Source organism: Phacochoerus africanus, chromosome 6 (genome assembly GCF_016906955.1).
Source record: "Phacochoerus africanus isolate WHEZ1 chromosome 6, ROS_Pafr_v1, whole genome shotgun sequence".
NCBI lineage: Eukaryota > Metazoa > Chordata > Mammalia > Artiodactyla > Suidae > Phacochoerus > Phacochoerus africanus.
The window spans coordinates 88,871,920-88,898,679 of NC_062549.1; the positions used below are offsets into that span (position 1 = coordinate 88,871,920).

At 38.4% G+C, this 26,760-nt stretch overlaps 1 protein-coding gene across 1 annotated transcript in view; it reads right to left on the minus strand.

The window, feature by feature from the left end:
* ATF6 (activating transcription factor 6) overlaps positions 1 to 26,760 on the minus strand; it is a 219,664-nt gene that overhangs the window by 10,299 nt on the left and 182,605 nt on the right. The window lies entirely within an intron of this gene.

The window sequence follows — 26,760 nt, forward strand, 5'->3', positions numbered from 1 at the left end:
CCTCTCCCCCATACTGGTAAACCACTAGTTTATTCTCTATATTTGTGAATCGTTCTTTTTTGTTATATTCACTAGTTTGCTTATTTGTGCCCCCCAGGTCCATCCATATTGTTTTCAAATGGCAAAATTCCATTTTTTTCTATGGCTTAGCAGTATTCCATTGTGTGTATATCTGTGTACAACATCTTCTTTACCCATTTATCTGTTGATAGATAATGTACATTGCTTCCATATCTCAGCTATTGTAAATAATGCTGTTACAAACACTGAGGTGGATGTATTTTTTCCAATTAGGGTTTTCATTTTCTTCAGATAGCCCGTGGAAGTGCTGGATCATGCGGTAATTCTAGTTTTTGTTTTTTGAGGAACTCCATACTGTTTTCCACAGCAGTTACACCAATTTACACTCCTACCAACCATATACCAAGGTTCCCTTTTCTCCACATCCTTACCAGCATGTATTATTTCTGGTCTTTTAGATGACGGCCATTCTGACAGGTCTGAGGTGATACATCATTATGGTTTCAATTTGCATTTCTCTGATGATTAGTGATTGAGCATTTTTTCATGTGCCTGTTGGTCATCTGCATCTTCTTTGGAAAAATGTTTATTCAGGTCTTCTGTCCGTTTTTAAATTGGGTTGTTTGTTTTTTCAATGTTGAATTGTATGAGCTGCCTATATATATATATTGGATATTAACTGTCATTGGTCATATTATTTGCAATTTTTTTTCCTCCCATTTGGTAGGTTGTGTTTTGTTTTGTCAATGGTTTCCTTTGCTGTGCAAAAGCTTTTAAGTTTAATTAGGACTCGTTTATTCTCTTTTGCTTTTATTTCCTGTACTTCAGGGGATGCATCCAAAAAAAAACAGTGCTATGATTTTCATCAAAGGAGTGTTCTGCCTATGTTTTCTCTAGTTTCTAGGAATAAACTACTATGTTTTCTCTAGGAGTTTTATGGTTTCCAGGCTTACATTTAGGTTTTTAGTCCATTTTGAGTTTATTTTTGCACATGGTGTTAGAGAATGTTCAACTTTCATTCTTTTTTTTTTGTCTTTTTTGCCATTCTTTTATATGTAGCTGTCCAATTTTCCCAGCACCACTTACTGAAGAGACTGTCTTTTCTTCACTGCATATTCTTGCCTCCTTTGTCAGATGTTAATTGACCATAAGTGCATGGATTTGTTTCTGGGCTCTCAATCCTGTTCCATGATCTGAGTATCTGTTTTTGTGCCAGTACTGGCACAAAACCATAAGCAAAAAATAAACTCAAAATGGATTAAAAATCTAAATATAAGACTGAAAACCATAAAACTCCTAGAGAAAACAAAGTAGTTTACACCATTTGAAGTCTATAGCTTTGGAGTGTAGTCTGAGTTCAGGGCATGTGATACCTCCAGCTTTATTTTCTTCTCAAGATTGCTTTGTCTATTTGAGGTATTTTGTGGCTCTATATAAGTTTTTTTAGAATTGTTTGTTCTAGGAGTTCCTGTCGTGCTGCAGTGGTTAACGAATCCGACTAGGAACCATGAGGTTGTGGGTTCGGTCCCTGCCCTTGCTCAGTGGGTTAACGATCTGGCGTTGCTGTGAGCTGTGGTTGCAGATGCGGCTCGGATCCAGTGTTGCTGTGGCTCTGGCGTAGGCCGGTGGCTGCAGCTCTGATTCAACCCCTAGCCTGGGAACCTCCATATGCCGTGGGAGCAGCCCAAGAAATACCAAAAAAAAAAAAAAAAAAGACAAGAGAATTGTTTGTTCTAGTTCTATGAAAAATGTCATGGGTATTTTGATAGAGATTGCATTAAATCTGTAGATTCCTTTGGGTAGTGTGGTCATTTTAACAAGATTAATTCTTCCAATCCACAAACACGGATAGGTTTACATTATTCATAGCATCTTTGATTTCCTTTATCAATGACTTAGAGTTTTCAGAGTATAGGTCTTTCATCTCCTTGGTTAAATTTATTCCTAGGTATTCTTTTTTTTCCCTCTCCTTTGAAAAATTAAAGTATAGTTGATTTACTAGGTTGTACCAATTTCTATTGTACAGCAAACTGACTTGGTTATACATATATGTACATTCTTTTTTTATATTCTTTTCCATCATGGTCTATCCCAGAAGACTGTATATAGTATAGTTCCCTGTGCTATATATACAGTGTATTTTATTCTTTTTGATGAAATTGTAAATGGGATTGTTTTCTTGAATTCTCCTTCTGATAGTTCATTATTGGTATTTAGAAAAACAACATATTTCTGTACATTAATCTTGTATCCTGCAACCTTACTAAATTCATATTAATTCTGTTAGTTTTCTGGTAAAGACTTATACTCTGGTATAGAGTATCATGTCATCTGCAAGTAATGAGAGTTTTACTTCTTCCCTAACAATCTGGATTCCTTTTATTTCTTGTCTGGTTGCTGTGGTTAGGACTTCCAATACTATGTCAAATAGAAGTAGTGAGATGGGCATCCTTGTCTTATTCCTGATTTTGCAGGAAAAGCTTTCAGCTTTTCACTATTGAGTATGATATGAGCTGTGAATTTGTCATAAATGGCCTTTATTATGTTGAGATATGTTCCTGCTATACTCACTCTGATAAAATTTTTACCATAAATAGATGTTATATTTTGTCTAATACCTTTTCTGTGTCTACTGAGACAGACATGTGATTTTTGTCCTTCCTTTTGTTAATATGATGCATCATACTGATTGATTTGTGGATACTAAGCCATCCTTGCACCCCTGGAATTAATCCTGCTTGATCATAGTGTATGATCCTTTTTTACATATTTTTGAATTCAGTTTACTAATATTTTGTTGTGCGTTTTGTATCTCTAGTCATCAGAGATGCTGGCTAGTAATTTTTTTTTTTTTTTGTAGTGCCTTAATCTGGTTATGGTATCAGGCTGATGGTGACCTGCTAAAATGAATTTGGGTATGTTCCTTCCTCTTCAATTTTTCAGAATAGTTTGGGAAGAATAAGTATTAGCAGAATTCAGTAAATATTACATGGGTATTACATTCCTACACCATGGGGAGTCAGATGAGAAAGATTTTACCTAGTTAGAAGATCTATAATAATTTCCCTCAGTACTCTGTGGTGACCTATGTGGGAAGGGAGTCTGAAAGGGAATGGACATGTGTATATATGTGGCTGATTCACATTGCTGTATGCCTGAAACTAGCACAGCACTGTAAATCAACTATACTCCAATAAAATTTAGTAAAATAAATAAATTTTTAAAATGTACGGACCTAGAATAATGTGTATAAAAATCCCCAACCCTTCAGGAGCACTTGTAGTGGTCGTGATGTTTGAAGGGAACTACTAAAAAAATTTAACAGACAGGGACCAGGAATCTGAACAGTCTATAATGCACAGAGATAGTCTCCTGTAAAACTGTCCTTTATCTCATGCAAAATTCACGTAGGTTAAAAAAAAAGCCCTGATTTTTACTATATTAATAAACTTGCTGTTTTATATCTAACTATAGAGCACTTTTACATGGGTTTTATATACACTAAATTTCCAGGAATAAACTACTAAATAATTATTTATTTATTTAATAACACCTACTATTTCTGTATGTCATACACCGTTCATTTAATTCTCAAAACTACCTCCTAAGTCAGGTATTATTATTATAGTTACTATTATCCCCTATTTTATAGATAAGAAAACTGGAACATAGGAACATATGACTAGCCACTCATATGGCAAATGGCAGAGCAGGAATTTCAAACCTAGGCAGTGTGGCTTTGGAAAGCATTCTTACAACCACTCCACTATGCTGGGAATATTATTTTTTTTCTAAACATAACTGAGAATTGTCCATCATTTCAGAAAATCCCATCACCAATGTGATATAATAAATATGTTAAATATATAAAACATTAAATATGTGGTATGGAGAAAAATAAAGCACAGAAGGTGAGGGTGGGGTGTGGGGACATGGCTTGCTGTTTTAGATGTGGTGCCTAGAGGAGGCTTCTCTGAGAAGGTGACCTCTGAATAAAGACATTAGGAGGCGAGGAGTGACCCATGCAGCTGCTGAGGGAAGAGTTGAGGGCACACATGTCTGAGATTCCAGGAAGACATCTAGTGGAAAAAACAGGCAAGCAGTAGGAAACAGGGGTGAGGACTTATTGGCAGGAGAAAACAGGGCTGGAACTGTATTTGGAAGTTATCTGCAGACAAGATAGATAGAGTCCTGAAAACAAATGGTACTCTTGGGGGAACGAATGATGGGAACATGTGTGTTAAAGAGGATGGGCATGAAGGAAAAGGGCAGGACTGTGGTTTCATCAGGTCACTGAGAGTACTTTTCACTGAAAAACCAAACTCAGTTTGTAACTTTCAATCATTCAGCAATTATTTGTGTACCGACTATGTGCCAGGCACATTTACAGACGCTTATAAACATTTAGATCCCATTTTTTGTGTCCAAATTAAATAGAGAGTGAGTTTCCTAAAGGAAAACGGATATCATATGGTGGGTCACAAAACTGTCAGCCAACATTTACTGAATTCCTTAGACTGTAAGGAATTACAGAAGAAAATTAGGTTTCTTTCCTTACACAGCTTACAGGAGTGTTGCAAAAGCAGCAGAATTACATGTAAAATATTAGTAAAACATCAAACAAGTGCATTTCCTCAGAAAGGCCTTTTCTTACTACCAAAATACAAGTAACATCCCCAAATCATGTCAGCTCTTTTCCTTCACAGCACTTATCACAATGTATAATTAAACACTGGCTTGTTTACTTGTTTAACAATGGACCATCAATCCCCTAAAGTCAGAAAGGATGTCTGTTTCATTCATTCTCTTTCATTCACCGCTACATACCCAGAGTTAGCAAAGTCCCTGGTACCGAGCTGACGATGAAAAATACAGAACAGTCTCAGTGTTAAGAAGCCTGTCCTTCCTACTTGCTAGTCATGTCATTAGATAATTCTTTGATTTATGAAAGTTTAACCCCAGAATAGTTGCAGAAATAGTAGTAGTAACAAGGAATTTCTAACATCTCTAAACACAAAAATAATCCTATTAAGACCTCTGAAACACAGCCAAAGTCACTTCTCTTCAATCTCAAGTTTATATTTTGAATTCATAGCCATTAACAATGACTCTTTTAAAGATGAAATTTATCCCCTGGGAAATTTAGGGACCATATAGTAAGCTATATGGTCAAGTTCCTACTTTTCCTCAAGTTTAGCTCCTCCAGGGCTTATGAGAGTCTCCAAAGATGATTTCAGGAAATCTGGTGAATTCCATAATTATTCAAAGACATGAATGGTAATTAGCTTTACTCCGTACCTGCCTACTCTTCCGCTGAAAATGCTGCCCACAAATGTGAGAGGTTTGTTCATCAGATCACAGAAAAGTTACATTTCATTGATCTTCAACATCCCTTGAAAGATCATTAAAACAGATGTGACTAACAAAATTCTTACTCATTTTCTCAAAATGAGTTTCTAGACTACCAAACTGAAATTTGGTTATGTAATTTCAATTAGTGCCTCAAAAACAGAAAACAAGTGAACTGCAGGTACGGCAGCCACAAAGGGACCCATGAGAAGACTGCATTGGGGTTAAAATTCATTCTGAAGGCTGAGGGAACATGATCTAGGACCTGATTTGCTGCCCTAAGACACAGCTTGGAGTTTTAGCCTGGGGCCAGCGGCCCAACTCTAGGGATGGCCAATAACTTTATTGCTTCTAATAACTAATCACTGGTGCCAAGTACTAAAAAACTGTTTTATGGTGTCACAACCTGGAATTTGACACCCCTACGAACTGAAGCAATATTCAGAAGCACTTCCCAATAAAACTAGAACATGTGGAATAATATCCTGCAGGCAGATTAAAGACCAAACCTCTGCCATTACTAATATTGGGTCAAAAGAGCACTCTTTCTTCTGAAATACTGTGGCTCCGTAATTGCTTTTAAAATTGATAGATGGGGAGTTCCCGACGTGGCGCAGTGGTTAACAAATCCGATAGGAACCATGAGGTTGCGGGTTCGATCCTTGGCCTTGCTCAGTGGATTAACGATCCGGTGTTGCCGTGAGCTGTGGTGTAGGTTGCAGATGCAGCTCGGATCCTGCGTTGCTGTGGCTCTGGTGTAGGCTGACAGCTACAGCTCCGATTCGACCCCTAGCCTGGGAACTTCCATATGCTGTGGGAGCGGCCCTAGAAAAGGCAAAAAGACAAAAAAAAATTGATGGGAATTAAACATATTTTTCAGAGCAACAAAATGGCTTTCTCTGCAGTATTTCTACCCATTGTGTTGGGTAGGCTCAGCTTCTTCTAAAAGGAATCACTGTATCAGAATTTTTTTTAATTCTTATTTTTTGCTTTTTAGGGCCACACCCACAGCATATGCGAGTTCTCAGGCTAGGGGCTAAACTGGAGCTGTAGCTGCTATCCTATACTACAGCCACAGCAATGCCAGATCCGAGCTGGGTTGACCCACACTACAGCTCTGGGCAATGCCGAATCTTTAACCCACTGAGCTAAGCCAGGGATCAAACCCACATCCTCAGGGATACCAGCTGTGTTTGTTACGGCTGAGTCATGATGGGTACTCCTGAATCAGAATTTCAAAACATGAAAGAACCTAAGGCCTAATACTATCATATTACTCTCAGCCCATTAAAAAGTCTAGCATACTTTTTATTCATAAAATGGGACCTTAAAATATTTTGGAAATGTTTACCTAGTCACACAATACTAGGTACATTCAGAAAAACTCATTCACATGCTAGAAACAACTGCCAACAGGTTCAAATAAATGTGACTTGACATGGTATTGCAGTTTTAGACTAAAAAACTAATAAGGTAAAAATTTATATACACACACACACATATATATAGCCAAAAGCAGTTTGTATAACACTGAAGGCAGCCATTCTACATTTTTTTTTTTTAATAAGAGGAAGTATCTCTCCCCTTCCAGATCTGCTCAGATAGAAAACCTGTTGGAGGGCACAGAAACAGGTTAGGGGGCCCCATAAACTCCGGGGATACCCATTCCTAAAGCTCAATTCAACTTGGACACCTCCTGGAAGGAGTCATACTAGGACGTCAGCTCCCTGAGGGCAAGGCATTTTTATCTGTTTGTTCACTGCCGAATCCCCAGGGTTTGGCACAAAGAAGGCTCTCAGTAAACGTTTTAATACAGGTTGGGGGTGGGGGGACGCACTGGGGGTTTGGGATGGAAATGCAATAAACATTTTAAAATAAATGAATGAATGAGGCCTTGGTTGTGTGGAAGGGGCCCCACAGGATGCTGACTTAAAGAGGGTGTTGGAAGTACACTCCTCTTCTCAGGGAACTGAGCTAAACAAGAATGAGAGTCAGACTGCTCCCTCAGGAGAGACAGACTGTCCTAGGGATTCAGTTTTTGACTACAGAATTCCTTCCTTCCCTCTTAAAAAGGGGCAGGCGTGGAGGTAAGAGGGAGGTGGAGACCAGGCTCACAGGTCAATGTCCGTGACATGAGCTGCCACTCTGGGTCTCATTTCCTCCACTGAAATGTCTGCAGTTCTCAGTCTGCAGTAAACCTGGCTGCTTTTTAATCTCAGAATGTTCAGAAAAGCCTAGCTATTTGAGAACTTTCATGTTTCCTCCCCTCAGTTACTTACTACTGATAGTTTTGTAGGCTGACATAAGTGAAACCCAGGAAACAGGTCTTCATAAAGGTGTCCGCATCTATAAGTGGTTTCTTTACTCTGTTTAAGCTGTGAAACATGAAGCCCTGCTTGCAGGCAAGTTTCATTAACAATAGGTAAGACCAGGAGTTCGCGTCATGGCTCAGTGGAAATGAATCTGACTAGCATCCAAGAGGATGCAGGTTTGATCCCTGGCCTTACTCAATGGGTTAAGGATCTGGCGTTTCCGTGAGCTGTGGTGTAGGTCATAGATGCTGCTTGGATCTGGCATTGCTGTGGCTGTGGTGAAGGATGATGGCTATAGCTCTGATTTGACCCCTAGCCTGTCAACTTCCATATGCCATGGGTGCAGCCCTAAAAGACGAAAGTCAAAAAAAAAAAAAAAAGGTAAGGCCAAATATATGCTGAGATTCAGAGATTGCTAATTCAATCTCATTCAATTTCAGTTGAAATTTAAGCGAGTGTTGAGTCATCTAAGATTTTACTTTTTCTAAAACTTACAAAATTTTATATTTTAGACACAGGTCTTTGATAACAAATAGGATTTCTAAGAATCTTAGTTAAGAAACACTCGTAGACATCTGAAAAACAAATAAGTGATGACTGACTTATTTAGACATTCCTATAAATGACTGAAGCTCACTGCAGCATTTTCAGTGTTCACTTCACTCTTGCAGATGAAGTAATTAGAAAATATTTATTCTGGAAAAGATTTTTCCTTTTGCTTACTACTGGAAACCGACCTAGAAAAAGTTGTAATAAGTGAGGAAAGATCTCTTTATTTATTTAGAGAAAAATACTAGAGGACACATGATTGAATAGCTGGGGCAGGTCACTACCAAGGACAATTAAGGTTCTGCTGTGAACTGATACCCCAACCTTCTCCCTCCCCTCAAAAAAAAAAAAAAAGAAAAAGAAAGAAACAGACTGGCTGTTAGGCTCTCAGATTCTCAAAAGGAATGGCTTAAGGACTGTAGAATACTTTTTATTTCTATAACAGAATAATTTGGAATATACTATTCTACACATTGAGCCATTTTTCCATTCTGTTAACTCTGATACACTATCATGCAAGCCTACAAACAGTACTGCTTCTGACTCTTACAACAAATGCCTCTTTTCCAATAATCTATCATGATTTTTGAATTATTATAAAATGGGATATAGACAAGCCAGCTCTTGCTATGGTTACACCATTATTCTCTGAGTGATAAAAAGCTCCTTCTCTTTTTAGCAGGGAAGCCATTTTCTCTCAGTCCCATTTCTCTTTCTTTCAGAAAAAATAAGTAATCACATTTATAAAACTAGTGAGTAAATCTTGGTACTATAGCACTTTGATAAGAAACTGAATGGTATTTTGGAAAATTTTAAAGTGAATTAACCATAAAATGTTCTGATCAATAAATGTCATCCGACTGCTGAGGGAAGAGTGAGAACAGGGAATGAGGGTTAATACCCAGGGATGAAGTCTAGTGGAGAGAAGTCTCTTGCTCTCATTTGTTTTACAAACTAAACTCACAAAAGCAAAGAGATTGTTTGTTTTAAGATAAGACCTGCTACACTGAAAATGCTAAGCACTGAATGAAAAGTGGGGATACTTGAGTGAATGTCACATTGCAGTGTTACACTTAGCTGCGAAGATGACAAAATCTGCTGAAAATCCCCAACTAAGCCTGCTCCATCCCCCAAGGCCTGTGTGGAATGTAGGCAACACACACTCTGAGAATAGCTTTGAGACCAAATTCCCAGAGATTCCTGGTGTCAGCTATGATACTCAAACCATACAGAGATTTTTTATCAAGGATGTCATTTTGATATTTTGAACTCCAGAGAATTTCTCATGCTCTCTCATGGAACAATTCCTAATAGGTGTCACTGCTAAAGCCAAAGCATAAGAGGATCCATAGTTGTCTCAAGGGAGTGTTAACATCAGGGATACAGGCTCTTCCTCACTTTCACTCCTGTATGTTAAAGACTCTGCAGGTCTGCAGTCAGGCATCCTGTAGTGTCTTATGTAAATACTTGGGTGGGAGACACAAAAAAGGTGTTCATAAAAGCTAGTGGCTGTGGGTTCAGTGGGCCCAGTGCGGTGTCAGGGCAGGGACTGCTTTCAGTTGAAATGTCTAACCAAATTCCCTATTAGCTGTGATCATTCATAGAAGTAACACATGCTTTGCTCCAAATGATTATATAATACAGTTTCTATCTTTAAGTAATTTACAATCAGGTTGGCAGACAAAATACATAGGGAAATAAAACACTAAGAACAGTTCAGAAGGAAGATATTAAAAAAATACAGAAAGATATAACAATTTTCCTGCATGCAACAGAAATTTTAACAAATGATAAACTTATTATTAGGACCCTATTTGTAGTTCTGTTATGACAGATAATTATACCTTCTCCCAGTGAAAAGTCATTTAAGAATAAATAAGTAGTGATGGGTTGGTGTTTCGGCAACTGCAGGACTTATTTGTGAAATCCAAACACTAGTTGGTACAATGATAGAAGTAATAGTTATAATAAATGAAAGAATCTTTGGTTCAAGCAAAGAAATTAACAGAGTTGCTTTTAACTAAGTGCAGCTATAAAAGTGCTCAGAGATGAGGAGAAAGACAAGATTCATTCCTTCTGGAGCAAATGGAAATTGAGTTAAGAGAAAGATGACTGAGGGTGTTTCGTGTTTTGTTTTATTTTCAAACAAAAGTTTTGGTTTGATTACTGATCAAATCCCACGTTCAGTAATGAACATGTCGTTCTTACTTTCTACATTCTAACATGTTCTATCTTGTCATGCTTATGGCAGGTTCACTTAGCCATAAACCATTGTGCAGCAGTATAACAGGAGTGGGAATCACAAACCTTACTCAAGTTGTGCATTTAATAACTGATATTTGTAAAGGAGCTTGGAAAGCTCTTCTGCTCAGAAGGATGCACACCTCACCTCCACATAACTATACTCTCTATAAAGAGAATTTTTACAAAAGTAATGGACAGGGCTGAGATACAGTGCAAAACACTGCACCTAACCTTCTTCACAAAACTGCTGTTAAAGAGTTGGACAACCACTCACTAGACTTAACAGTGTGTTTCTTCTAAGGTCTGTTAACCTTGGTGCATGCCCTTAACTCATAAAGGCAACAGCACCGGGTCATGTTGTAGACATACCTCCTTTCTTGACTTATGTGTCACTGTACTATTCCTGATTTAATTCCCCAGACTTAAGTGGCCTTGCCTTCTGGGTTATTTGCCTCTTGGATGACTCCCTACAGCAGAGGCTACATAAGAGACCAGCATGCTTGCTGGTCCTACAGTGTAACACAGTGAGAAGAAACTATTAGGTTTATGTGAAGTTCCGTAACTTATTCTCATTATTCCTGCTGTGTGGAGACAGTCTGAAGGAAGGACTGGTCTACGTCCCCCACCATATGGTAATTGAGGAAACAAGTGTTTTAAAAGTGTGAATTACATAAAAAGTATTCCTTATTAACTGGGTTTTATTTTATAAAATCACTTACAAACTTTTCTGGATTTTGGCCTAGCTAGCTCCTCACTGAAAAAGCATGGAATGTGGATCAGAAGACCAGTGTTGGCTTAAACTCTTGACACTTCTGGGCCACAGCATTTTCTGGGGAACAATCACTTTTCCTTTCTGATCATCCATTTTCTAATTTATTTTCATTCACCAAATAGTCACTGAATGCTTTCTATGTGCCAAGCCTGTTTGCAGTGCTGGAGTTGGAAGTGGACAAAACAGACAAAGGCATATCTTCACAGCATTTCCTCACAGCATGTCCATTCTACTGGGCAGAAAAAAGCAGATAAACAATAGATGTAAACAAACAGTATGCTTGAAAATGAACACTAAGGACAAAAACTACAGCATGGAAAGGGCATATGAAACACTGGGGGCTAGACTAGAATTTTAGAAAGAAGGTCTGGGTAGGCTTGACCTGGAAGATGATTTCTGGTGACAAGGTGACTTTTTCATCAAGACCTGACAGTACTGAGGGAGCCAGTCATGCAGGAATGTGGGGAAAGGGCATTTCAGGCTGAGGGAACAGCCAGTGTAACAGCCCTGAGTATCTGAGGAACAGCAAGGAGGCCAGTGTGACTGGGGCAGAGAGAGAAGGAGAGGTGAAGCTAGAGAGGGATCCAGGGGACCAGACTCCTTTCAGGTCACACAGATCTGGGCCTTTATTAGATGAGACACAATAAGAGGGTCTGAGCAGGACTGTCACTGACTGATTTAGGTTTTAGTAAGATCATTTTGACTAAAGTCTTATTTATTACAAAGGGTGTGATAATCATTCATATTTCCAAAGTTCTTAAGAATTAAATGTGATGGTCTTTGTGGAGGATTATAAAGTGATATAAAATGTGACTTACTGTCATTGTGTGTAGACAGTGTAGCACAATGGAGAGATGTCGGGCTTTGGAATCAACAGACAGGTGGGAAGGCCAGCTTTTCTTTCTTTCTTTCTTCCTTCTTTTCCCTCCCTCTTCCTTCCTCTCTCTCTCTCCTTTCTTTCTCTCTTTCTCTCCCTCCCTCTCTCTTTCTGTCTGTCTGTCTTTTTAGTGACTCACCCCAAGGCATTTGGAAGTTCCTAGGCTAGGGGTGGAATCGGATCTGTAGCCTCCAGCCTACGCCACAGCCACAACACTAGATCTGAGCTGCGTCTGCAACTTACATCACAACTCACGGCAACGATGGGTCCTTAACCATTGAGTAAGGCCAAGGATCGAACTCATGTCCTCATGGATAACAGTCGGGTTCGTTACCTGAGCCATGACAGGAACTCCCTGAAGGCCAGCTTTTCTAATCAGTACCTAGCAAGTTTTTGTAACTTCATCTGTAACAGGGGTATTAATGCCTAACCTGTAGGTTGTTAAACATTTGTTCGTTTGCCATGGCATGGAGCAGCTTGATGTGGGATCCCAGTTCTCAGACCAGGGATTGAACCTGGGCTGCAGTGGTGAAAGCACAGAGTCCTAACCTCTAGACCTCCAGGGAACTCCCTTAAATATATTAGTTCAAGTACCTAACACAGCATGCAACATAACACCTCTCTAAGTAGCAAGAATAGAAAGGCATCAGGGTACAAGGGAGAGGCCTAGGAATGAGTGAGGGTCTAGCCCAGATTTTCCACGGCCTCATGGTCTTGTGGTGAGGACCATTCTCTGCAGTTAGTTCATTTTCTCCATCTCTCCAATAGATGGAAGTTACAGTGACTGCCACCTGCCTGTGCTGGCATGAAGGCTGAGGAATTAATGCTCGTGACACTGCTGTATGAAAGGAGACACTGCAGAATATTTCTACTGTTAATACAAGTGTGACTAAAACACATCCATTAAGGAGACAGTGAAAGAATCCAGAGGAAGCTGCTGCTGCATTGGAAACAATGTAGGATTTCTCTGTTTATCTTGAGAACACTATCCAGAGCCTTTCGAGTTCTATGACTTATCATTTAAAAAAAAGAAGAGAAAAGAAAAAGGAGACAGGTTTGCAGCAGCAGATCTCTATCACACAGTAGAAATGGTTCCAGAGGGGAAATTTTGGCAAGTTTTAAAACTTTAAGTCTTCTTATAGGGCTAAGAAAGCACCAGAAAATCTGGCAAGTTTTCCTTCTCTTTTTCATTTTTAAGATAAGTTATCCTAATCAGCTTCTTGTAACTTAGTACTTCTCACAGAACTTGTGACATCTTGTCCTTGTGGGCTTCTTCAGTGAAAATCTTGGGGCCCTTACTGGGTGAAACAACTGGAACCACCACATAGTTTATATAGGTCACTGTTAATCTCTACGGGAGCCAGGCTGAAGGCTGAAAACTAGGCTGGTTTATGACTTAGGAAATGCAGGCCATAAACTTTCTTGAAAGGACCTACATGTTTTGGGATGTTTTAAAAAGCAAGACTTGAAAACAGAGAAGGCTTGCCACCCAGCCTCTTCCATAGACCAACAGTGACCTGCAGCTTTTACCCTATTAGCTCATCTCATCAAAATACCACCAAAAACAGAAAGCTACCCTAGACTGCAGCTGAGCATCACACATCTCAAACAACTGCAAAGTGCAGTCACTACCTATGTTTCTGCAATAACAGGCATTATGTAATCTTAACAAAACTATGAATATGCTACTCTCAGCAGGGACTAGAATACCCAATTTAATATGGAGCATGGCAGCTCTCAATTAATAAGAGCATAATAACTAAGGACTTTTCTCAGATATATAGGCAAGGCAGATGTTCTCCCAGGGAGAGTTTGTTCATATGATCAATATGATTCAATTACATAAATATTTACTTAACAGCTGTTATGTGTTGGGCACTGTGCTGGGTGCTGGAGAAACACAGATGAGTAAGACCTGGCCCCGGATCAAGGCATTTACCATGTAGTAAGGGAGGCAGCTATGTAAACAGATACTGCACAGCATAAATGCTATATGGTCATGCATATGGTGTGATGAGAACAAAGAGAAGGGGTCAGGGAAGGCTTTCTGAAGGAAGTGCCACTTGAGTTGAACTCCGAAGGATTCCTCAGGCTGGTCAGAGGTAGGGGACATTCTAGACAGGGATAAGCACTACTAAATAATGAAGTCATAAGGCAATGTTCTGTGCAAGGTGTTGCTGAAGTTACAGAGTGAGGTGGAAAGAGGGCATATGAGGCTGGAGAAGTGAGAAAGGATGGTTCTTACAGAGCTTGGAATTTATCCCAATGACAGTGGGGAGCCACTGAAGAGTTTTAAGGAAGAAACAGGATTGGACATACATTTTATTTAAATAGGTCACTGGTGGTAGTGCAGAAGATAGGGCTGGTGAAAGATGGACGCAAGAACCAAGGGATGATTCAACATTAAGTTTTATACTCCTTGACTTTTTTCCTTTGGAGCGAAAAGGTCCATTAGTTTGGCTTTATATCTATCAGTGAAGCAAAAAGCATGGAACAAAGATCTTTAACATATGCCTAACATTCTAGAGCATATACTGTTTGATGCATGAGTCATACTTTGTCCTTATTAGGTCTGGTTTGTCTCTAATAAATGTTGCTGATACATCAACATTGCTGAGGCATCTCCAAAAGTCCAGTGGGGCTCTTAGACCCATAGTGGGGGAAAAAAAAAAAATCTACTGTTTCCCTTTACGCAATTTTTTTTTTTTAACTTTCAAAATAAGTTACACAAAAAGGATTTGGAACAATGGGGAATTATCAAGGGAATACTGAAGAATTTGCTAATTTCCTACGTTGCTTCCATTTCCTATATTGCTTCCTACTTAACTAAACTGACTTTGATTACACTATTAAAGAACATGCACATATGTATATCAAGCCACTTCTATGGCTATGGCTGCTCTGGAATTAACCCAATTAAACCACACAATGGCAGTACCTAGTTTTATTAGGGAGAAGCAAATCAGTTTAGAGAACAGGCAAGTGGGAAAGGATAATGGAAACAGAAAAGGGACCTGTACCAAAGCATTTGGCATATACTGTTTCTTTTAATCCTCATGACAGCCCTGGAAGGTACCTATTATAGCCCCTAAGTTAACACAGGGAAAATCTGAGTCTGAGAGATTTAAATAAAATGCCTGCAAACACACAGCTGGTGAAGTGGCAGAATCACATGTGAACTCAGGTCTGATTCCAAGTCTGAGTATTTTTTCCGTGACAGCAATGCTATAAGATTGCCCAAGAAGAGGTAGCAACTCAAACTTTATCAACATGTACATTATGCAGGCTCAGAAAGATCTTTCATGTTCGTGAAAATGCCTTATATTTTAGAAACATTTCCATTCCCTGTTTGCTTTTTCTTTTCACTCTTCTACTCTATCTCTTTAACGAAAGAAAACGGATGACAAGGTGATGACAAATGATGATCTTCCCGCAAAGAAGAAAAACAGTATATAAACAGATTATCTTGGTTTCTTTGAGATTTGACTTCTAAACCCAAGATTGATTGGGTCCAACATTTTATTTATTTATTTATTTATTTATTTATTTATTTATTTATTTATTTATTTATTTATTTATTTATTTTCTTTTGTCCTCTTAGGGCCACACCCGCGGCATATGGAAGTTCCCAGGCTAGGGGTCCAATCGGAGCTACAGCTGCCAGCCTACGCCAGAGCCACAGCAACACGAGATCCAAGCCAAATCTGTGACCTACAACCCCAGCTCACAGCAACGCCGCATCCTTAACCCACTGAGTGAGGCCAGGGATCGAACCCACAACGTCATGATTCCTAGTTGGATTCATTTCAGCTGCGCCATGACAGGAGCTCCAAGGTCTAACATTTTAGGTGACTCTGTGTACAAAAGAAATTCTGCCCATCTCTACCCAGCATATCTAATCATTCCACAAACACTGAGTTCGGTTCCTATTTCATCCATTCCATGGTGGTAGGTCTCTTTGTCATAGCAGCCTAATCTCTATTTTTATATCATGACTAAATATGAAGAAGGACTTGAGCATCCAGTAAATATTAAGCACCTAATACATGCCAGGCACCATATTAGGGGCTAGAGAGAGATCATCAAACAAATCTATGTTTCTGCCCTCACTGTATCTATGTAACAGTGGAGAAATCAGAACGAAACAAAGATACAGTTTTAGACAGTGACAGTGCTAGGAAGAAACCAAAGCAGGATAAGTGCCCAGAAGAGGTGGGGAGGGCAGATGACAGGGAGAGAGGGAAGGGGAAAGAGGAAAGACTGTGCTATATTCAGCAATAGTATGAATAGAGGAAGCCTTTCTGAGGATGTCCTCTTGCAGCTCGGATCCCAGTGATGGGAAGGAGAGAGCCAGGGAAAGACCAGGCAGAAGAGTTTTCCAAGCAGAGGGACTAGAAAAGATAAAGGCCTGAAGAAGGAATGAGCATGGCATATTCCAAAAAGCCCAAGAAGGCCAGGGAGGCTGGGGTAGGATAAGTAAGGCAGAAAAATGAAGTCAAAGAAGGAGGCAGGAAGCAAATCATGTAGCAATCTGTAAGCCAGGTAAGGGATCTGGAATTTTTTCTAAGTGTGACAAGAAGCCATTTTAGGATTTTTGAACAGGACAGGGATATAATCTGATTTATAGTAAAAAAACAAAAAAAAGAGGTCACATTACTCTAGCTGCTGTTGCAGAGTAGAACGAGAGAGTGCTAGTTAGGAAGGAATTACAGTTGTCTGCTGAGATAATGGCATATAGATCAGAGTGATGCAGTAGAGATATGAGAAGTGTTATTTTGAAGGCAAAGTTAGTAGGACTTATAAATGGATTGGTTGTTGGGTGAGAGAGAGAGAGGAACCATGGTTGTCCTATATTTCTGGCACGAGCAGCCAGGAAAACTAATAAGAAAACGAAGGGTTAGAAGAAAACTCAAGAGTTCAGTTTTGGATATGTAGGTGTTTGGGGATGTTGGAAAGGCAGCTGGGTAAAGAGTCTGGAACTTGGGGCACAGGTCAAGGCTAGAGATACAAAACTGGGAGACATCAGCACATCGATAATACTTAAAAGTCACATGTAGTGGAAATTGCTCCCTGTCCACCAAAATCTATTATCCTCTTTTTTCTTTTAGTAAAAGTAAATTTTAGCTGGAGACCATGGTTACCTAACTAAAGACTATGTTTCCTAAAGGCCCTTCAACAAGTTGTCATATGACTCAGTTCTGGCCAGTGGGATGATGGCAAAAGAAATGTTTAACGTCCATGTCCTCAAGGGTGGGATGTGCCCTTCACTTCCTATTTCTTCTTCCTGATGGCTAGAAAAGACATGATGTAGAGGCTGAAGCAGCCAGCTGGGACCAGGGAATGGAGGCAGCATGTTGAGAACAGCAGCAACAAGAAAGAAAGAGTCTAGGTCTCCAACATGAATGAGTTATCATATCAGTCGGCTCATCTATTCACACTTCTATAGGAAAGAGAAGTAAGCACCTGCATTTTGGGGTCTCTTTGTTATGGCAGCTTAATGTATACTGTAACTTAGATATCATGCAAGTAAATGACATCACTGAGGCAAAAGATCAAGGCTCAAGTCTAAGCCCCAGGATATTTCTATGTTTAGGCTTTGGGAGAAGAGAAAGAAAGAGTCAACAGATGAGACTGAGAAGCAGCTGCTAGTGAAATAAGATGAAAGACAAGACAAGACAAAACAGGAGAACTAAATAAAGTGTTTGTGGATGGTGCCAAATGCTCCTGGGAATGATGAGAACAGACAAGAGAGTTTGACAGGATGAAGGTGAAGTTTCAGTGGAGTGATGATAGCCTATTTGTAGTGGGTTAAAGACCAATTAGGAGGAGAAAAGGAGACAACACCAAGTACAGATGCATCTTTCGATGAGCTCTGCTAAAGAGGGTGATGGAGAAATGGGTGATAACTGGCGAGGAAACAAAGATTCAAGGGAAGATTTTTTTTAAAAAAAATAAGTGAGCACTATTATTATCAAAACTACTATGACAAGTAATAAAAAGCATGAGCTCTGAAATACAGTATGAAATACCTGTATTTTTATAAAGGAGTAATTTTTTCTTTGAAAAGGTAATCCAAATTCATCTCCTTAAAGGAATGACAGCTCAAGTTGTTAAACAAGAACCTTAATATCACATTAATAGTGCAAATGCTATTGCTGTACTACAAATGGAAATAGAAATTTATGGGATTCTTTCTTATTTGTAAATCAGTGTCTACAATTTAAAAAAAAACTTTGATAGTCTGATGTAAATTTCTTCTACAAACTTTCAGATCTACCTTATATTTTTGGTACCAATGAATTAAAAACCTTGGTCCTTGGTGTACTTTTTCCATTGGAGAAATCTGACCATTTCCCTGAAAATCCTTTTGCTCTTGTATTCTCTTAGGTTCACAGGGAAATCTCAAGTACCATTAAAATCACTAACATTTAGTAGAAAAGGAGATGGAGGAAGAACCTAACTGTTCACACAAAATACTATGTAAATAGAGGCAGTTACTTCTTCAGATATAATTCCAAGATATTCATTTGCGTGAATCCAGAAGCCAAATCACTTGCCATTAGCCAAGAGTCCTACAACTTCTATTAGCACATAGCGTCTCATATAATATCTTAAAGAAAACAAAACAAAACAAAAATGACATCAGGAGATTTCACAGGGAAGATTCCCAGACAATAAAAAAGATGAGGAAAGTACTCTGTGGGCAAAAGGAACAGTAAATACAGGCCCTGATGTGGTAGTATGTTTGGCATGTTCTGGGACCAGCATAGAAGACACTGCGCATGGATAAGAGAAAATAGGGTAGAAGAGAAGAAAATGAGATCAGAAATGCAGTGTGTGTGTGTGTGTGTGTGTGTGTGTGAGATCAGAATCACATAGGCTTGTGCAGGCAACTGTCAGGGCTCTCGCTTTCACTCTGAGTAAAATGGAAAGTGACTGTTTTGAACAGAGGAGGGAAATGATCTAATTTATGTTTTAACAGGACCACTTCAGCTGCAGTTTTGGGAAAGACTAAAAGGGCCAGGGTAAAAGCAGAAAACAATAGGAGTCAATTAGAGGAACCAGGGATGACATGATGATGTCTGGTCCAAAGTAGTAGGGCAAGGAGGTGAGAAGTAGAAGAGGTATGATTCAGGATGTGTTTTGAATTAGATTCAGTAGAATTAGTTGAGGGGTTAGATGTGGGGTATGGGAGAAAAAGAAAGGAGCCAAGGATGACTCCAGGGTTTTTGGCAGTGCAAGCAAAAGGATGGCTATGCCATTAACTGAGACGGAAAGACTATGGGAGGAGAAGGTGGGGGCAGAAATAAGTCTGGTTAGTGTGAGTTGCCCAGGAATCATCAAGGGGAGATATTAAATAGGTAGTTGGATAAATGAATGGAGTTTAGGGGTTAGGTTAAGGTTAGAGGTACAGATATTCTTCCTCATAATTATTTTTAATTATTCAAGTGTAGATATTGAACAAATACTAAGGAAGTACATAACTGAGTCTCTCACTGTCATAATCAGAACCCCAAAACAGCTTGATAGGCTAGGAAAAACATGAGCAAACTCAAACAAGATGAAACTATTAAGTCCAAATGTAAAATTCTATATAAATACACAATGAGGGAGACAGAGTGACTAGAAACATATTTGAAAAAGATTTGGAGGAGTTCCCGTCATGGCTCAGTGGTTAATGAATCCGACTAGGAACCATGAGGTTGTGGGTTTGATCCCTGGCCTTGTTATGAGCTGTGGTGTAGGTTGCAGATGTGGCTTGGATCCCGCGTTGCTGTGGCTCTGGCGTGGGCCGGCAGCTACAGCTCCGATTCGACCCTTAGCCACGGGAGCAGCCCAAGAAATGGCAAAAAGACCAAAAAAAAAAAAAAAAAAGATTTGGAGGTCTTAATTAAGTATGTAAGTTTGATAAATCAAAACATAACTGCTGCCCCCCTCCAACTCACTGCCAACTAAGGTTGTATTAAGAACACAATGAAAAAGTGAGAATTCTATTCTCTACCTGTTGATCAGAACACACTTGTAGTGTTGTAATCCATTCTGGCCTGGTTTAAACCCAGGCTGAGAGAGAGTAGAAGGAAGTGTATTTCTATGAACTGAGGAGAAGATGCAGAGGTAGAAGTGGCTATTTCCAAAGACCTCGAAGTGGACCATGTGGGAAAGGAATCAGACTACTTCTCTGAGGCCTAAGGTGTGAATTAGAATCAATAATTGAAAAGAACAGATTCTGGAGAAATATAGAAAGGAATTTCTGACATTTATAGCTGTCTGGAAACAGAATGAACTGTCTAGATATAATCAATGCCCTTTTATTAGAAATGTTTGAGCACTGTCATTATTTACTGAGAATCCACTATAAATGCTTTTATATGCCAGATGTATTATTAGGCAATGTACATAATATATTAAATCATTCTTCACTATAACCTCATATGACAAAATCCCAACTCAGAGCAAAGTGAGCCAATCATAAAGTTAAGGAAGAGCTGGAATTCACACCTAAGTCCATCTGTTTCAAAAGCCTATGCTTGTAAGCATGTGTCTCTCTGGATATTTTCAAGTATGTATAGTGTTTTCAAGAGTGCATATTATAACTAACATAGAATAAAAAATAATCCTACCTAGTTTTTAAGTACCTGTTAATCTAAAGAGTTGTGATAACTTCATAGCAATTACTGAAACCCATCAGCATCTTTCTTTACACTTGTGCACAATATACGTCAGATTTCTCTGTAAAGTCTGATGCTCTCCAGCTATAATGGAAAGTCAATTTGAAGGAGGGTAGAGGGAGAGGTGTTGTTATTTCTGGCAGGAAACTTGCTACGAGTGGTTAACAATGAGTGATGATGCCCCAGAAACAAAGCCAAGAACATGAAAGCTAGTCATAATTTTGCCCTGCTCCCAGGGAAACATGGACTACCTTAGGAATATAGTTTAAATGCTGTCAGTAGTAGAATGCGCTTACTCCCTGGAAAACAAAGTGTTTATAACATGCTAAGTGCCATGGAAACATGTTTGTTCTTTCCACAAGCATATGAAAATACAGGGAAAAAATAAATCACTGAGCTTAAGAACAAGAGGAAAAACAATTAGAAGGTTACTTAGAAGAAGAGAAAGCACCAAACTGTTAACTCTTATAAAAAAAAAATCACACTCTTGAGAGTTATGGGCCTTTACAATAGAGGGTATTGGGCATATACTTTCCATAAAAGCTCTTTTGGGGAAGTATATGGTGCATCCAGCAGAAGCTCTGCCAGTACCACCAGGAATCAAAGGAGTCTTGGGAGCTTATATGCTGCTGCTCCCAAGTTTCCTTTGGTTCCTAGTGGCAAATGAATGCCTCTTTATGGTAGTGCTGCTGGAACAGGGAAGTAAATGATGTAAAGCAGTGAGCCATGTGATGTTATGGGGTAAGAGGTTTCCAGAATGGGGAGTCAAGCTGAAGATGACCAAGGACTGTGCGCTGGATGCAATGAACAAGAATAGGGGTGGTGGTGACAGAAGAAATAAAGTTGGAGAGATGCACAGAGATCAGCTGAGCAATGGAGGCCAAAGTTTAGGAGCGTGGACTTTATTACAGGTATAACTCATAATGAGTTATGACAGTAACTTAACAAGCCATGTTGAACACATGAACTACTAAGTCCATTCAGAACTACTTAGTTTGTTAAATTAGAACTGAAGTTTATAGCATGATTTAAGAGAAAGAAAAATATTCTTCTGCATGTTGAACATGTTTAAATTAAAATCATCTCTACGCTGGCCAGAGTTTTCCATTACTAAAACTGAATAATGTCAATCTTTTTGAGTCAAGGGAAAAAAATGAAGTTACACACAAAAATTTTTCTAATTATGTCTCAGAACTTTAATGCCATCTCTTGATAAAATGGATTAATAAATAGTGGATATTCACAATTAAGATGCTTCAAAATATTATATATATGTTATATATAACATAAAACGTTTTATAAATATTTTATAATATTTATATACATAAAATATTATATATATGTTCATATATATATAATAAGCACACACATATATTTTAGGATAGAAAGACCTGCTTATAATACATATTTTCTGAGAATAAAACTATCACTTCTTTGCATGATGAAATCACATGTGTCAACGTTCTACTTTTGGGTACTGCATGATTACACAAATTCACTGTGTATGACAGGTAGCCTCTAAGTGGGCCCCACATCCTGGTAGTCACACTGCTGGTACTCCCTCCTATTGAGTATGGGCTGCATTTCATGATTCGCTTCTAATATGTAGACTAAGGCAAAGTAAGTAAGGTAAAAGTGATGGTGTTTCAACTCTGCGATTAGGTTACAAAGCGACTGTGGCTTCCATCTTGAGCAGTCTCCTATTTGCTCACTCTGAGAGAAGTCAGATGCTGTGTTGTGAGCTGTCCTATGGAGAAGCTCATGTGGCAAGTAACTGCAGGAGGCCTCTGGCCAGTAGTCAGTAAGAAATGCAGCTCTCAGTCCAAAGGCTCACAAGGACTTGAATCCTACCAAAAATCATGTGAGTGAACTTCGATATGGATCCTCCCTAAGTTGAACCTTAAGAATGAGACTGAAGCCCCAGCTGATAGCTTGACTGCAACCTCATGAGGGACTTTAAACCAGAGGCACCCAACTAAGTTACACCTGGATTCCTAACCCACAGAAACTATGAAATAATAAATGTTTTAAGCCAATACGTTTTGGAATAATTTGTTACACAACGACATATAACTAACACATTGGGCTATTTATACATTTTAATAGAGATGTAGATCAGTTAAATTTTTAGCAATGGCTAATCCAAAAGACATTTAAAGTGTCTGAAATATATATTTAATCACTTTTTAATAGCAAGTTTACCTTTATAATATTTCTTAAACTTTGGCTAATATTAGAATTAGTTTAAGGAGTTCCTGTTATGGCTCAGCAGTAATGAACCCAACGTGTAACCATGAGGACACGGGTTTGATCCCTGGCCTTGCTTGGTGGGTTGAGGATCCAGCATTGCCATGAACTGTGGTGCAGGTCGAAGATGCAGCTCAGATCTGGCATTGCTGTGGCTGTGGCATAGGCCAGTGGCTACAGCTCCAATTCGACCCCTACCCTGGGAACTTCTATATGCCACAGGTGCAGCCCTACAAAGACCAAAAAAGAAAAAAAAAAAAAAGTTTAAAAGGGCTAATTTGAAGGGAATGGCCACAAAATCCAAAGGTTTTATTAATGAAAAAATTTGGTCATAAACTAAGAAATTCCAGTTTTAAAGAGGCAGAAATCTAAGAGCAGAAGTAGATGACTAGATTCCAGTATGCCTGAGAAAAATCTAGGGATTGTTAGCAAATAAAAAATAAAGTTGTAAAATAATATTGTTTTTAAAAGCATGAGGGTAGAATATAAAGACACAATAACCTGCATTGGCATTTCAACTTTAAACCACTGGCATTAGTTCTTTTTGATTTTGTGCAACTCAACCTCTTCATGCCTGTTTCTTCATCCATATAACAGAAATAATAAGAATATCTACATTTTAGGGTTGTGAAACAGTGCAATACTTGGTACATGGTAAATAACCAACAAATTTTGGTTCCTATAACAAACACTATTTTCTGTTATGGTCTTAAAATTAGAATCTATTTTTACTTCATAGAATTTCAGGTTACTTTACAACTAGAGATATTATAAAAATTTAGAGTTCAGGAAACTCTAAAGCAGACTTTAAGCAGAGTTAAGAGTAAGACTTGTTCAAGAAAGTGAAAAAGACAAGCCCATAGAATGAGTGAAAATAATTGCAAATCATATATATGATAAGGGACTGAGACTTGTATCTAGAATATATAAAAAGCTCTCACAACCAAATAATAAAGACAAATAATCAAATTAAAAATTGGCAAATGATTTGTCCTTTTAAGGTTGTTAGCAGTTGCCTTATATATTGTGGTGAACCTTTGTTGGGTGCGTAGATATTTAAAATTGTTATATCTTCTTCTTGGATTGATCCTTTGATCATTATGTAATGACCTTCTTTGTCCCTTAAAATATTCTTCATTTTAAAGTCTATTTTGTCTGATATGAGTATTGCTACTCCAGCTTTCTTTTGATCCCTGTTTGCATGAAATATTTTCTTCCATCCTCGCACTTTCAATTTGTATGTGTCCCTAGAAGTGAAGTGGGTCTCTTGAAGACAGCATATATATGGGTCTTGTTTTTGTATCCATTCAGCCAGTCTATGTCTTTTGGTTGGGGTGTTTAGTCCATTAATATTTAAGGTAATTATTGATATGTATGTTCTTATTGCCATTTTATTAATTGCTTTGGATTTGTTTTTGTTGCTCTTTTTTCTTTCCTTCTTCTCTTGTTCTCTCCTCTTCTGGTTTGATGACTATCTTTAGTGTAATATTTGAGTAGATTTTTCTTTGTGCATCAATTGCAGATTTTTGGTTTGCAGTTATTCTGAAGTTTTGATGTAAGTGTTCTCATATACATACATAAGTTTCTGTATGTATATGAGATTGTTTTAAGTTGTTGTTCACTTAATTGCAAGTTCATTTCCAGTGTCCTGCATTTGTACCCACCTCTTCTCATGATTTCTGATTTTGGTGGTATAATTGTGCATGGATGATTTCGTATCTTTACTGTACATATACCTTTACTGGTGAGCCTTGTCATTTGTGGAATTTTTGTTTCCTGCTGCTGTCTTTTCTTTTCTGCCTAGAGAAGTTCCTTTAGTATTTGTTGTAAGGCTGGTTTAGTGTTGCTGAATTCTCTCAGCTTTTGCTTCACTGTGAAGGTTTTGATTTCTCCTTCAAATCTGAATGAGAGCCTTGCTGGGTAAAGTAATCTTGGTTGGAGGTTTTCTCCTTTTATCATGTTAAGTATATCATGCCACTCCTTTCTGGCCTGCAGAGTTTCTGCTGAAAAATCTGCCAATAACCTTACTGGGGTTCCCTTGTACATTATTTGTTTCTTTTCCCTAGCTGCTTTCAAGATTTTCTCTTTGTCTTTAATTTTGGTCAGTTTGATTAATGTGTGTCTCGGTGTATTCCTCCTTGGGTTTATTTTATATGGTACTTGTTGTGCTTCCTGGATTTGAGTCAGTGGTTCCTTTCTCATGTTAGGGAAGTTTTTGGCTATTATCTCTTGGAATATTTTTTCTGTCCCCTTCTCTCTCTCTTCTCCTTCTGGCACCCCTATAATACAGATGTCGGTGTGTTTAATGTTGTCCCAGAGTTCTCTGAGACTCTCTTCATTTGTAACACAATAATAGTGGGAGACTTTAACACCCCACTACAGCAATGGACAGATCAACCAGACAGAAAATCAATATGGAAACACAGGCCCTGAATGAAGCATTAGACCAGACGGACTTAACAGATATTTATAGGACACTCTATCCAAAAGCAACAGAATACACATTCTTCTCAAGTGCACATGGAACATTCTCTAAGATTGATCACATCCTGGGCTACAAATCCAACCTTGGTAACTTTAAGAAAGTTGAAATCATATCAAGCATCTTTTCCAACCACAATGCTATTCAACTGGAAATCAACAACAAGAAAAAAATCTGCAAAAAACACTAACATGCAGAGACTAAACAACATGCTACTAAACAATCAATGGATCACCAAAGAAATCAAAGAGGAAATTAAAAAATACCTAGAGGCAAATGACAACGAAGATATGACACTCCAAAATCTATGGGATGCAGCAAAAGCCATTCTAAGAGGACAGTTTATAGCAATACAACCCCACCTCAGGAAACAAGAAAAAGCTCAAATACACAAGCTAATTTTACATCTAAAAGAGCTCGAGAGAGAAGAACAGACAAGACCTAAAGTTAATAGAAGGAAAGAAATCATAAAGATCAGAGTAGAAATCAATGAAATAGAAACAAAGAAAACCATAGAAGAGATCAATGAAACAAAAAGCTGGTTCTTTGAAAAAATCAACAAAATTGATAAACCCTTAGCCAGACTTATCAAGAAAAAAAGAGATAGGACCCAAATCAATAAAATTAGAAATGATAAAGGAGAAGGAACAATGGACATCACAGAAATACAAGGATCATAAGAGACTACTACATGCAACTATATGCCAATAAAATGGAAAACCTAGAAGAAATGGACAAATTCTTAGAAAGGTACAATCTTCCAAGACTAAACCACAATGAAATAGAAAAGATAAATGGACCAATCACAAGAACTGAAATTGAAACTGTGATTAAAAAACTTACAACAAACAAAAGTCCAGGACCAGATGGCTTCACGGGCAAATTCTGTCAAACATTTAGAAAAGAGCTAACACCTATCCTTCTGAAACTAGTCGAAAAAATTGCAGAGGAAGGGATACTCCCAAACTCGTTCTATGAGGCCACCATCACCCTGATACCAAAACCAGACAAAGACTCCACAAAAAAAGAAAACTACAGGCCAACTTCACTGATGAACATTCATGCAAAAACCCTCAAAAAAATACTAGCAAACTGCATCCAACAATACATTAAAAGGACTGTTCACTATGATCAAGTGGGATTTTATCCCAGGGATGCAAGGGTTCTTCAATATCCACAAATCCATCAGTGTGATACACCACATTAACACTCTGAAGAATAAAAACCATATGATCCTC